General features: G+C 53.5%; 1 pseudogene; it reads left to right on the top strand.

The window, feature by feature from the left end:
• Positions 1–3,250: 3,250 nt before the first annotated feature.
• Positions 3,251–5,715, top strand: LOC134413738 (serine/threonine-protein kinase pim-1-like; annotated as a pseudogene).
• Positions 5,716–14,341: the final 8,626 nt, after the last annotated feature.

Below are 14,341 nucleotides of genomic sequence, written 5' to 3'. Positions count from 1 at the left end.
CCCTCATGGTCCCTCATGGCCCCTCACAGCCCCTCACAGCCCCTCATGGCCCCTCATAGACCCTCACAGCCCCAGTCCTGGGGCTCCTTCCAAAGGAGAAGGGGTCAGGCCCTGCTTGTTCTCCTTTTATTTTGGTCCCTTCACAGCCGCGAGTAAAGAAAGGCTGAAATGGAGCCTTTCCCCAGCGTTTCCCTCGGGGTTAACTGCAGGCTGAAGCTCTGTGCTGGCGCTGGCCCCAGCGCCACCATCCCTGCAACCGCCAGGCCTTTGCTGTCCCCCCGTGTCCGTTCCCTGTCCCCGAGTCCCGCCCAGCTCTGGCAGCAGCAGCAGCGCCGGCCCCTTCCTGTCTGCTCCTGCCTCGGCTCCCAAGGGCTTTTTCCAGCTCAATTCTGGAGCAGAGCAACCAGCACCCACACACAGCCCTGACTGCTCAGGGCCCACCTGTTCTGCCCTGAGCCAGCCCTCAGAGAAAGAAAGGATCGGGTTCCAGCGCTGTTTTCAGCACTGTTTTACTCACCCTGAGGTGACAGCAGGAGGCTGCTGCTGCCGCCTTTGCCTTGGGAATTGGAGATCCTGGCTGCTCTTGCCACTCTTCTGCTTGCCACTTGAAATTTATCTGTAAAACTGCAATTGCCTTTTTTGATCAGGACAACCCAGATTGCTTTTGTGATGGTGAATGTGGGAATCCTTCAAATCAGAAGGTTTTGGGAAAGCTACAAAAGGCAGGCCTCAGAGACAGCAGAACTGTGATTAGAGCTAAGCGGAAGCCATAAAATTTGTCAGCAGAAAATTTATATAAGAAGTAGAAAGTAAGGACAAATAGAACAATGCATTTTGTATTAAGGCTTGGTAGAATAACATCCTAAGAAACAGAAGAATATATCTATTGAGATATTAGGAAATTCTAAGCTTGAGCTCTGTGCATTGTGTTTCAAGACTCACAAGCAGGTATTGTATTCAAAATAAGCACGCATTATTTGAACCAAAGGTACATGTGCTTATAGTGGTTGGATAGAACTACCATTAATATGCTTTTGATTTGTGAGATTGGTAAAAAAACTTTCAAAGTGAGTTGTTATACTGAGTTCTTCGTCTGCTGCCGAGGACACAAGCTGCTGGCACCTTCCCATTGTTATAACCATGTAATGAGACTGATTCTGGAAAATAAACAGCTCGAGACATGTTCCTCAGCAGTCCCATCCTGTTGGTGATTTGTACATAGCCCCTGGCTGGCAATAGGTGAACTCAGGCTTTTGGTCCCAGGCATCAGGATTAGGAGATCTTGAAATGCTCACAAATCCCTGAGCACAGAGTCAAGGAGAATGAAAGCAGGCACACAGGCCACATGTGCAGTACTCAAACACAGCCCTGTTGCTGCAGCTGAAATAGAATCAACTGACAGAGGACATCACAGAAATTGCCTCTGCAGCATTTAATCAAATGAAAAAATCCACCAGGATAAAGAGAACACAGAACCTCTTGACTCCCTCCATTGTTTCTTCCGAGCAGCAGCAGCAAATGGAGATGCGCAGAGGTATTTCCAGCTGCTGCTGATCCCAGCTGGAGCTCAGCCTGCTGCCCAGGCCCAGCGGGAAGCTGAGCCCAGCCCGGGGAGCTCCCACAGTGTCAGGAGCTCAGCGCACACGGGCCAGGCCCAGAGCCCCAGGCACGGCCGCCCACGCAGCGGCGCAGACGGAATGTCCTGCGGCCCAAACCTCCTGCTCCTGCCACACAGCGCCAGCGCTTTCCCCCTCCTCCTCCTCTCCCAGCACAGCACAAATTCCAGCTCAGAGGAGGCTGCCCCAGAGAGGCCTCAGGCTCCTGCTTCAGCCTCAGTGTCCCTGCAAAGGAACAGGGCATCTTTCAGGCACTTCCACAAGCTCAGGTCTCTCACTCCATGGGGAATCTGGGATGAAAATGACCTTGTTTGGAAGGACAAAAGCAGAGGGAATGGATTGGAAATTATTAGGAAAAATGATCCTTTGTACAGGCAAAGCTCACTAAGTCATTCCCTGCATTTCTCCTTTTCACATTCTTTCCGTCATCTCCTGAGAGGTCCAATGTGTTCTGGTGCCTTTTATGAACTGACTGTAACTCTAGATTTATATCAATGCATGAGATGCAGAAGCATCTGAGCTAAACACAGAAACAAACTCCCTCTTTCAACCCATTTTCATGTTCTACATCAATTTCCAGATGTCCATGTGGATGTTGGAATGATTATCCCACATCTCTCCATTTCTGGCTGCAGGCTCTGGAGATTCTTTCTCTGCATTCAGACAGGCTTGCATTCCCTAACAATTCCTGGTAGCCCATCATGTTTTCTTAGGGTCGAATAGTAACAATGAAAACCTCACCAATGGCACAACTGCCCAGCCCACAAGGAATGGAAAGAACAAGTTGTAAAATTCTTCAAACATTTGTCCTGCTTTGCTGCAAGAGTCGTGCTGCACACACAGGGTGGAAAGCCAAGAGAAGCTGCAGTTGGTGGCACATCTTGTGACAGAAGCTGCACCTCGTTCTCCAGGAAAGGTTCTTGGAAAGAGCAAACAGGACTGTGGAGAAGATACTGGAAGAACTGCAACAGTTTTTAGGAAATGAAATGAAAACAGAAAGAAACAAACCAAGTGCTTTTACTCTATTTATTACTTTATTTATTTTATGCTCCTCTTTGCACTGCTTCTCCATCCCATTAATTCCAAATGGATCTCACATCTAAGATCCATGACTTGGCATGTTTTAGACACTGTAAAATACCATGAGCTATACACAGTTTGCCTTCCCGTTGTTTTTTTTTTTTTTTTTTTTTTTTGGAAAGCAATGCTGTCCAGGTAAATGCAGTGCTTGGGTCAGGTATAAATTCTGCATTCAGGGAATGCGCTCCAATAGTGTTTGACCCTCAGCAGGGACAATGCACAGCATTGACTGAGGGGATTCCTGTGCCACTGCCCAGAGTCCAGGCTCTGGATCTTGGCTGAACTCGGCAAAGTTCCCGTGTTTGGACAGGCTCAGGGGCTGCCCCTGGGGAGCGCGGGACTCGGCGCGGGAGCGAGTGGGCAACAGACAAACGGACACGGGGACAAAACGACCCCAGAGCTTCAGCTGTGCAGCAGCAAAAGCAGCAAAAACAGCGAAAGAAGCGCCTTTGTCGACTCCCTCTCACTTCTCCTCTCCCTCTCCCGCAGTCCCGCACCCTCTCCCGCTCTCTCTTTCCCAGCGTCCCCTCCTCTCCCAGTCTCTCTCTCTCCCCATGCCCGGCCGGGCCATGCCCCCGGCCCGTCCCCCGCCCCGGGCGGGGCTGCCCCGTGCCCGGCCCCGGCCGTCCCGCCGCGGTCTCGCCTCCGGCCTGCTCTGGCCGTGCTGGCGGTGGTGCTGCTGGGCGGGCATCAGTGCCTGGGGCAGGGGCGCCATCGCCTCCCTTTGGCTCCGCCTGGCCTAAGCCCGGCCCCGGGCCCGGCTCCTCCCGGCGCCCGCGGAGCACACACGTGGCGTGGCCGCTCCCGCCGCCTCCGCTGCAGCTTCCCCGGCCCGAGCTCCGCCACTCGGCAGTGTGGCCGCCGGCCCCGAGCCACCGCTGTCCCGCTCCCGGGAGCGAACACCTGGGCATGGCCGGCCCGGGGCGGGTGAGGGGCGCTCGGGGGCCATTGCTTGCCCCGGGCCGAGCGCTGACCGCTGCGTCCCGCGGGCAGGGAAGGCGCAGCAGGGCCTGAAGGAGCAGGACAGGCTGGGCTCGCTGCTGGGGCGCGGCGGCTTCGGCAGCGTCTTTGCGGCCACGCGGCTCTCGGACGGCGGAGGGGCCGGCGGCAGGTACAGGAGTAAGGGACGGACAGGGAGGAGGAGGAGGAGGAGGGCGGAGGATGGGGCTGGGCAGGGCGGGCGGTGAGCTGAGCCCGCTGCTGCCCTTGGCTCGCCGTGCCATCAAAAGGGTGCTACGGAAGCGCGTCCGGCACTGGGGTGAGCTGGTGAGTGAGCGGGGCCAGCGGCAGAAGCCAGGCCGTGCCGGGCAGGGATAAGCCGAGGCCCGGCACGGTGGGAGCCGCCAGGACGCCCCGAGGGAGAGCGGGCGTGGGGCCAGTGCAGGGCGAAGAGCATCCCGGGCTCGCTGAGGGCTTCCCCAGGCCTGGCACGGCATCGGCCCCACTGACGGCATCGTGCTCCTCCCGCAGCCCGTCGGCACCAGTGCACCCCTGGAGATCGTGCTGCTGGCCAAGGTGTCCCCTGGCTTCCCTGGTGTGGTCCAGCTGCTGGAGTGGCTCGAGCTCCCCAACTGCATCATGATGGTGCTGGAACACCCGGAGCGCTCTCAGGACCTGCAGCATTTCATTGGGGCACGGGGGTTCCTGCCCGAGGAGGAGGCGCGGGAGCTGTTCCGCCAGGTGCTGGAGGCCGTGTGGCACTGCACCAGCTGCGGGGTCCTGCGCAGAGACATCAAACCAGAGAACATCCTGGTTGACCTGGACACCAGGCAGGCCAAACTAATTGACTTTGGCTGTGGCACCTACCTGCAAAAGACAGCCTACACTCACTTTGCAGGTGAGCCCACGCAGGGGTGTGCTCCTGGTCCCGGCATGTTATGGCACTGAGCTCTCACAGCCCAAGCTGGGTGTGGCAGCGGGGATTCTCCCTTTTGCTGCCCTTCATGGCACTGAGATTTCAGCTAAATTCCTTTTGAGCAGGGCTGAGTGGGGAGCCAGCTTCCACCTGTGGTGGCAGCCTTTGCCCACCACTCTGCCCAGAGCTGGGCCTGGGGCTGGGGCAGCCAGCCCAACAAAAACACCCGTGGGTGGGGGTAGCAGAGAGGGGGGGACTGGAACCTGTGCCCCAGCCGGTTTGGTGTGCAGGTGAGAAAGGGCTTGGACTGTTCCACTAACCTGGTTTGCTTTGGGTTCATAATGTTTCTTGGGGAAATGCAGGCAGGGAGGATGAAGGCATGGTTTTCCCCAGCACTGAGTGTGTTCTTCCTTGTCATGGTTGGATCTTACCAGGGCTTTCACTGCCCTCTTCCAGCACCAGTGGCTTCTTTTCCAACCCCAAGCCTGTACACAAGTCCCAGGTGCTGGTGAGAGGGCAGTGGGTCACCCTGTGTGCCACTGGGGCAGCCCCCGCACGCCCAGGGATGCTGGGGCCAGGCTGTGGGAGCAGCAGCATCCTCATGATGAAACTCCATCTGTATTCCATAGGAACATGGTCATACAGCCCCCCGAAATGGACCCACTTTGGCTGGTACTATGGCAAGCCAGCTACCATCTGGTCCCTGGGCATCCTGCTGCACCAGATGGTCTGCGGGGAGCACCCTTTCAGGAGGGGCCAGAACATCAGCTGGGACCATCAGCTCTCGCTGCCACAACGGCTCTCTCAAGGTGGATCCTCATCTCTGGGAACGGGGGGAATCCCAGTGCTGGAAGACAGCAGCAGGCTCGTGGGCATCCCGCTCTGGCAGCTGCTGAGGAGGTGGCACATGTCCTGCTCTCCTCCAAAACAGGGAATTGATGGGAGAGTTTAGGCCCAGCTCTGAGCACATCCAGCATGGCCTGGGCATGGGAATAGTGGGGCAAAGCCAACAGGAGCCTTCTCCAACTGCCCGGCGGTTTCTGGTTTCTCTGCCCAGAGTGCCAAGATCTGATCAGGCGGTGTTTATCCATGCTGGACTTGGAAAAGCCCTCATTAGAAGAGCTGCTCTCTCATCCTTGGATGCAGGATATTCATCTGCCCTAGAAGAAGGGAGAGAGCCACAGGCACACTGTGATGCAGGGCCCTGGTAATTTACAGGTGCACACATGCCTTGGCAATGAGAAGCAGAGGAACGCAGACTTTTTTTGTCCTGCCTGTGTCACTGCCCAGAGCTCATCAGATGGGGACACGCAGCCCTTGTGCTGGAGCTGAGCTGCTCTGCCCATCACTTGTGGCCACCATCTGAGCTGGTTTTGCTTGTCCTGGTTCCCTGACAGCTGGGGCCCTGGGCAGAGCCCTGAGAGGCTGGTCTCACCCCAGGGAAGGAGAAGCAGCCCCTGGAGAAGCTGTGCTGGGTGGGGCTGCTGCTGCTGGGGACAGTGAGGATGACATCAAGGATGACAACCTCTTCCTGGACCTGGCCACTGGCCAGCTGAAGATTATGGACTTGGATTCTGGCACCTTCTCCAAAGCCAGGCTCCACGGGGAATTTGCAGATGAGTCCACATGCAGGGCGATGCTCCTAGATTTGGGCATTGCACAGCCTGGCTGGGAACCATGGGTTCCCCCTTTGCTGAGGTGGATGCAGCTGATCCTTCAGTCGGCTGCCCAGCTGCTTTTGGCAGGGCTGGGGCATGGGCTGGGGTAGGTACGAAATGGGAGTGGGCTCCTGGCCCTGCCAACAGCCCCCAGCACCCCCCGTGCCCTGGGCTGGGGCTGGGGCAGCCAGCCCGATACAAACAAAGTCCCATGGTGGGAGCAGAGGTGGGACTCCAGAACCTGTGCTGGGGCTGCTTTGCTGTGCAGGCAAGGAAGGGATTGGGCTGCTCCACTGCCCTTGTTTGCTTTGGGGTCACTGGTGTTGTGTGGGGCAGTGCAGGGGGGAAGGAGAAAGCCAGGGCTACCCTCACCCATGGGTGGGTTTTTTCCTTGTATGCAGGGGTTGGGCCTTCCTCAAGGGCCTGGTAGAGATAAGGTTTTTGACCTTGTTTCCCTCTTTTTTTCTGTAATCTATTTTGAATTATTTCTTGTTTGTTTTTCTAGGTGAAGCATTCTAGGTGTGCTCCAGTCTGGATTGGTAAGTGTTTGGGACCAGCTGTGGCGTGGATGGTCCATGCCCTTGGAGAAGGCTGAGGACATGGTTTCGGACTAGCTTTTCTTCCAGCGGGGGAGGGCGTGAGGTGGGTCCCCGTCTGCTTGGCATGGTGGGATCAGAGCTTTTGGGAGATGGCAGCGAGCACTGGAGCATCCTGCTCTGGGCAGCTGCTGAGGGCTGGATGTGCCCTGGCTGGCTGCAGGCTGGGCACATGTCCTGCCCTCCTGCTCTATGCCAAAGGCAGCAGGGATGGGCAGCTCTGGGCACCGCTTTGAGCATGGCCAGCATGGCTTGGGCACCGCGGGCGGCTGGGACAAGGGCACAGGAGCCCTCAGCTGAGGGGTGGTTTCTGCTTTTGCTCCTTGCAGCCAGGCTCTGCAGGTGCTGAGGCTGCTCTGGGCTCTGCCAGGGCTCTGCTGGAGCTCAGCACCGGGCCAGAATCAGCCAAAGAAGAAATGGTTTGACCTGCAGCACAGACTTGCTTGAGCATTTTGGCAGCACAGCTAAAGTTTGCAGAGTGTAAACCTCCAAGAGAAAACAAGACATGCCCCAAAAAATAAACTTGTTCAGTAACTTCTGAAATGAAATCAATCTGAAATGACCCCAAATGACATTTTTCAGCTTGCTCAAGCTCTAGTTCAGCCCTTCTCTCAACAGTTCTCTCCCCCACCTGCCTTTTACATCCCAGCTGCTCCTTGGTGCGCCTCACCACAAGGAAAGCAGAGCCCCAGGCTTAGGGACTCATCCTGTCACTGGCTGAGGAGCAGCAATGTCTCAGAGGTCCAGTGGGATTTTAGTGTCATTCAGAGCCACTCTCCAGTCCTCAGCTCTCCTCACTGCTGAGCTCCCACTCCCTTTTCCTCGTCCTTGCAGCAGAATGAGCTCTGTGAATCCCCTTGAGCCTCCCCACCCTTCCCAGCCCATGCACCCCCCTCAGTTAGGGTGAAGCCGAAGCTTCTCTGTCTCCTCTGGCACACCAGTCCAGTTCCCTGTGCGGGGAGCCCCAGTCCCAGAGCACAGCACACAACAGTGCAGTCTGGGCTGGAGCAGCTGCCCTGCAGCCCTGGCTTGGCTGTTTGTGGCAAGGGAATGCTCCCTGTTCCCAGCTGTCCCTGCAGGATGGCCCCAGGGCAGAGCCCAGCCGGGCTCCCACTGCAGCCCCCGGAGCTTGGGGCAGACAGTGCTCCCAGAGCTGAGGTTCCTGGGGAGCACCCGGAGCTGTGCCTTGCACTCTGTTGCCGTTATGTCACAGGGCAGGTTGGCTCGTGCTGTGTGAATGTACCAGCCCTGTTTTGACTGCCAGGGGCCTCGCCCAGTCACATCTCTCCCAGGGCTGCAGCATTTCACTGGCCAGAATCTGACAAGGCATAGAGATCAGAGCAATGAAATTATCCAGACTGGGTTTTTCAAAGGCCCTTTAGAAGGAAGGGCTTGAGAATAAACGCTCTCTGTTTGCCATGTGAACATCGGGGTGAGCACTCTCTCTGTCTCCAACCCACTCTCCCCGCAGCCGACATTACAGCCACCCACTCCCTCACACATCCCCCTCGTGCCTTCCCACTGCCGTGTTCTGTCAGGGCTTCCCAGCCCCTTGTCCCTTCCTGGCCCTGTCCCCTCAGGCTCTGCCCCAGCCCGGCCAAACTGCCCAGCAGCAGCGCCGCAGCCCCACAGCAGCTCCAGAGCAGCCCCATCCAGAGGCACCTGGGAGCCCTCAGCAATCCAGCCAGCAGCACACGGGCAGGAGGACACGGCTGGCGCTTCCTGCCTGGCACGAGTCAAGTTGTCCAATTGGAATTTATTAATTATAGCAAGCAAAGGTAATAAGCAAAGCAGCGCTGGACGACTGGGGAGTCTCCGCTCCGCCGACAGCTGCACCCGGTGTCTCACAAGTCCCTTTTTTATTCTAGTCCATTTCCATAGATGTGTTCTTCCCTTGGCACATGCTCCAATTGTTGCTAGGGGGTCTCCCTCTACCCCCTGGTGGTCGCTGGATGAAGGCTCAAAGTCTTCCTCAGGCCTGTACTCTTGACCTCGGAGCTCTCGCCTTCCTTATATGGGGTGGTGTTCGGCTGATTTCTATTTCTCGGCTGGCTCTTCTTAGTTGCTAAAACTTAGCTTTTTGTGTGGTTAATATTTGCGCAATACATGGTTGAATTATAGCAAGCAATAGTAGCTGATATATTCTTTTAGGTTGTGTATTTCTTAATCATATAGTTGCCCATATATTTCTTAATCACATGGTTAACCATGTATTTCTTAATCACATGGTTGCCTATATTGGGGTTTAGTGAACAGGGATATTCGTTACACACAGGGCTTGTGGCCATCTCCAGGCTCCGCTCTCACCGGGATCCCCGCAGCCCCGGCCCCTGCCCAGCCACTCTATCACCAGCACAAAGGCTTCAGCAGAATCACCACAGGTCAAAGGGCTTCTGACCATTTCCCTGCAACACTGCATGCCTGGGCAGCTTTCTGAGCACAAGCACCCTTTTCCCCCTCTTCCCCTATGCCCTGCAGACCCTAGGCAGCAAAACAAAGCTCCTGGGAGTCTGTGTATTATAACACACTCTATATTCATACACTAAAGAAAAAACAAAAAGAAGAAAAGAAAAAGAACAATCTTAAAGAAACGGAAAATTCCTGCTGGCTCAGGTGGCCCCATCAGACAGAGCCTCTGGGATCAGCTCTCTGCAGAGCTCCAGCAGCGCAGCCAGCCGAGCCCCAACAGACGAGGCCGTGTCCTCCATGCCCAGTGGAGATGATCTTGCAGCCTCTGGAAGACAGAATATCACTCAATCTGCAGTGCCTGTAGGACATACAATGTTTCAAGTGCCACATCTGACACGGCACTGCTGGTGTCCTCTGTCAGGTGTTCAAGGGATGAAAGAGAAAGAAACAGAGCCATGGTCAGATTCCGGATCTGCAGGGAGCCGAGGAGGGCCCCCTGCCAGGGCCATCCCAGCCGGCTCTAGCCATGGCCGGAAGGGAGCAGGGACCAACGGGAGTAGCCCGAAACTGCTGGCCACAAATCGCCCATGTGGCCCTGAAATCTCTGTGCGCTCTGCCCACGCCACCCCTGGTCCGCACAGGGAGCAGAGCCCTCCACAGCCGAGGCAGGGCTTGCAGCTCCCCCAGCAGCCCCCGCTGCCAGCCCACTGCAGATGAGCCGGAGCTCTTCCTTCTTCCCCCTCAGGCGCTGTGCGGCCATGCCTCTGAACACAGAGCCTGTCACGACCCCAGCGGCACAGCTCCCTGCCAGCGGCGCTGCCGGCGCTGTCGCCACACGGGTTGCTGGCCCGGCAGGGCTCAGCCCGGCCCTTGCCGCACGCTGCCGCCCCAGGGCACGACTGCCAGAGGGCGGCAGCAGCAATGGCCAGGCCAGGCGGGGCTCCAAGGCACCGAGCCCGGCTGGCGCTGCCGGGGCAGCAGGCGGGGCTGGGGCCGAGCTGCGGCAGGCCAGGGAGGGAGCCCGTGAGACAGAGTAAAGATCTATTCAGAATTAGGTGAAGTGTCTAGGAGAGGTGAAATATCTGTAAGGCCAAAGCTGAAGGAAAAACTCACATGCCGGAGACAGCAAGGAGACAGAGAAAGAAAAACAGAAAAGACCACAAGGTCAATTTGCCCCTGACCTAGGAATTCCTTTGATAAAGAAGAACTGGAATAAATGTCACACGGAATGAATATGTATGAACCTGTTGTGAAACTGTATGCATATGCATTTGGAAGGGGGATAAAAGGAGACCTGAGGTCTTCAGAGGTACGCATGCCTTTTGAGGATAATTTTCTCCGCATGCATCCGGCGCCATAAATAAACATACCGAGCTTTACAACTTTTATAAAGTTCTGAGGTTTCTTCTTTTCTCCCCAAAACATTATGGCATGCCAGGTAGGAGATCTCTGTCTCCGCAGGTCCAGGGGGGATAGACGGACCCCCAAGGTGCGCCCTAGGATTTTTTTTCCTGGTGGGGCTCTGCTTGTCTCACTTGCCACCTGCGAGGACAGACAATGACCCACTGGCCTGTGGAGGAAGATACGGTATGTACTGAGGGACCCCCAAGGGAAGGAAAGGAGAGCTAGGGAGTAAATCACTCAGAGATGTCTGGGTTCAGCTGATGGAGCAGCTACAGTAGAGACGGGGTTCATTGTTCTGATAGAGCAGAACTGCTGAGCCCCTGTGTGTTTTGTTTGTGTGTGTGTATGTGATGTCTGGACACTGTGTTGCTGTATGGTTAATCCATTGTGTGGTCAGTGCACTGTGTTTGTAATCGTTCAAGTGTATGAGTGTATGGTGTATAAAAGAGAGTAGATCTACAGTGCCCTACAGTGCGGGGGGGTGAGTACTGCCCGTGTTTGAAGCAGCCGAGTGAGGCCTGAGGCACCGGCTGCAGCAGGCTGTGGGGGCAGGGAGAGAAGCGCCCTGCGGAGAAGCGAGTGGAGGAACAACAGTAATGGTATTTATTGTGTTTAAATGTAGTGATTTTTGTAAATTTGGTGCATTTTAACCATGAGTATGAGCTCAGAGAGTTCTTTTGCCCTGGATGTTTCTACTTGATATCTAGACTGTGTGCTGTTATTTTGATTGTGTCCAGGAAAAACTGATGTGAGTAAATGCTGAATTACGGTATGCTGTGTTGTGTTGAGAAAAGTGAGCATTTTGAGAGATATGCCCTTTCCCAGTGATTTTGTGTGGTGATTTTCTTACACTGCATTGTGATAATTTGATTCTCAGATTGTATAGTCGAGTTTGTGGAGATTTTAAGATTTTGTTTTCAAGAAGAGTAGCATTTTACACAGAAGAACTATAGTATGGTGATTTATGCTTAAATACGATAAAGCGAATTAAAGGAATTCCAAGAATTCTCCCCCTCACAGCAATTCAAGCCTTGGCTCTAGTGAATTTGAGATAAAGGGGGGGGGGGGGGGGCATGTGTGTCTGTGTCTGTGGGCATATCAGAGTTTCAGCTCTAACAAGTACAGCCTTTTTTTTGCAAGGCAGTAAAACAAGTGTAAAAGTAGACACAGGGCTTAATTTTGTAAAACAGAGTTTAGATAGAAGAGATGAATTAGTTAATGAGACTTCAGCTGGTACCATAGCAAGTCTGGACTGGGAATAGTCTGCTGTAGGGATTTAAAATTCTCTGTAACCAACAGAATAGCCTGCCTTTGTGGGCAATTTTGGGGAGCCTTTGGTGCATCAAGAGGCTGGCATGCTGCATGATGTGACAGTGGCTCTCCCCTGGGCACAGGGATAGCTCTGGCTGCCCTGTCTCCCCAGGGAACACGGGAATGACCTGTGGGCAAAAGCTGGATGTGCAGGTATTATTGCAGTGCGGTGTTTGTGAGATACACTGGTTCTAATAAGCGTCAGGGCACATGCCCCGAGTGTAAATTAAAGGTTTCTGATCAAGCGGATTCAGAACCTAAGGTCTTAGAGCTTGTGTGTGGGAATCACATCTGCTACCTGCCACCTGGAGCTGTGTGTGTGTAGGAGGAAACCTGAGAAACTATTGTGAAAGTCTGTGAAAAGAGGTTTGAGTGGAAACTAGATAGGGCAAGGAGAAAGAGATAATGAGAACTGACCAGAGCAAACAGGATCCTAAATTAGCCCCTTTTAGGAGGGGATCACTGGGAGAAGGCTGCCAGTAGGAGCAGCTCATAAAATAAAAAGATTTATAATACCTCATTGCAGTTAGTACTGTTTTAAAATAGGGAGATAAATGGGATAGGGTTTTTTTGTATGCTGATATGTCTTTTTGTTTTAAGAAATCATCCAGAATGGCAAAGAGACGGTGAGATCAGACCGCCCTCTGGTCTTGGCCCTTGAAAAGGAAAACAAAGGCAAAGAGAAAGCAAATCAAATGTGTTGTTCAGCATGCAGCATAAGATAGCAGTGTATGAAGTCAAGCAAAGATTATCATGCTGAAATGCAAAGCAATCACAGTTCGCAAAATGAGTACATATGATTTGTTAAGGTCCCAAGGTAAGGGAGGGGGGTTAGAGATGACCTCCCCGAAAGGGAAGAGTTTTAGTCGACACAAGGGCCATATATTCAGTTTTAAATAAAGCTTTGGTGCCTGTGGAGAATGTTTATGTTGTAGTGTGGGGAACAACTGAACAACTGGCCAGTCTGAGAAGGCATACTTTTGCAAACCTTTAAAGTAACGTGTACTATGTGGACTTAGAAGTTTTGTACAATTTTCTCAATTTGCTAAACATTCTCAAATGAGAAAGGTTACTCTGGAGGCAAATGATATAAAGAGGTTAGGCTTAACATTAACAGACACTGAAATTAAAGACATTAGTAAGGAGATATTAGAATAAGTAAATAAGTGTTTTCAAGGGTATGGGCCTCTGCTCTACCAGGGAGAGGGAAAAATGCCCCCCCTCCCATGGTAATCAAGCTTAAGGAAAGAACACAACCAGTGAGAGTTTAGTATTAGCCTCAAAAGGAAGGTAAGGGAGGAATCAGCCCAATAATTGATAGTACTGGATTAAGGGCTGTTAATAAGATAACACAGAATTTATACCCTGTGGTAGCAAATCCATATACCTTACTAACTTGTCTAACACCTGAGCTAACCTGGTTCACTGTTTTAGGCCTAAGAGATGCCTTCTTTTGCCTCCCTATCCACGAAGCCAGCCAGAAAATTTTTGCATCCAAACTCAAGCTCACATAGTCCATGTGCCTGAAGGCTTCAAGATTCCCCACTCCGATTGGAGAACAGCTTTCAAAGACCCAGAGTCCCGGGAAGATCCACAAGACGAAAGGAGGCTGTTGCAGTACGTGGATGATCTTCTAGTAGCCACTCGGACAAGGGAAAGGAGAGAAGCCTGGACGGTAAGCCTTTTGAATTTCCTTGGACTCCAAGGACTCAGAGTCTCAAAGAAAAAGGCACAGGTAGTGAAAGAGAAGGTAATCTACCTGGGGTAAGAAGTGAGTGCTGAGCAGCAGACTTTAAGGCAGGGAAGCCCTATGCCAAACCCTGAAACCCCAGACAACGAAAGAACTCCGAACCCTCTTAGGCATGGCAGGGTAGTGCCAGCTGTGGGTTTATAATTATGAACTCTTTGCCAGACCCCTCTATGCTCTTATTGCCAATGGAAACAGAGATCTCCAGTGGACCAAAGACACCACACGGGCCTTTCACCAGCTAGAGAGTGCCCTCATGTCGGCTCCAGCTTTTAAACTTCCAGATGTAAGTAAACCATCCTTTCTATTTTTCCACACAAGGAATTGCCCTGGGAATATTGGCTCAGGACTTGGGTCCATCCTGAAAGGCAGTTGCTTACTTCTCTAAGCGACTAGATGCAACAGCCAAAGGATGGCCAGGTTGCCTCAGAGGTGTAGCAGCGGTCATGCTGAATATTCAAGAGGCGCCCAAGTCTACCCTAGGACAAAAATGACTGTGCTGGTGTCCCACACAGTGTCCACAGTACTGGAAGTAAAGGGTGGCCACTGTCTTTCACCACAGAGGTTTCTGAAATACCAGGCCATCATGGTAGAGCAAGATGATGTAGAGATAGTGGTGACTAATATTGTCAACCCAGCCTCTTTTCTCAGTGGAATCAAGGAGA

This window comes from Melospiza melodia, unplaced genomic scaffold (genome assembly GCF_035770615.1).
Source record: "Melospiza melodia melodia isolate bMelMel2 unplaced genomic scaffold, bMelMel2.pri scaffold_48, whole genome shotgun sequence".
Taxonomy (NCBI): domain Eukaryota; kingdom Metazoa; phylum Chordata; class Aves; order Passeriformes; family Passerellidae; genus Melospiza; species Melospiza melodia.
The sequence above is the reverse complement of the archived record's forward strand: the minus strand, read 5'-3'. Positions and strand labels throughout refer to the sequence as shown.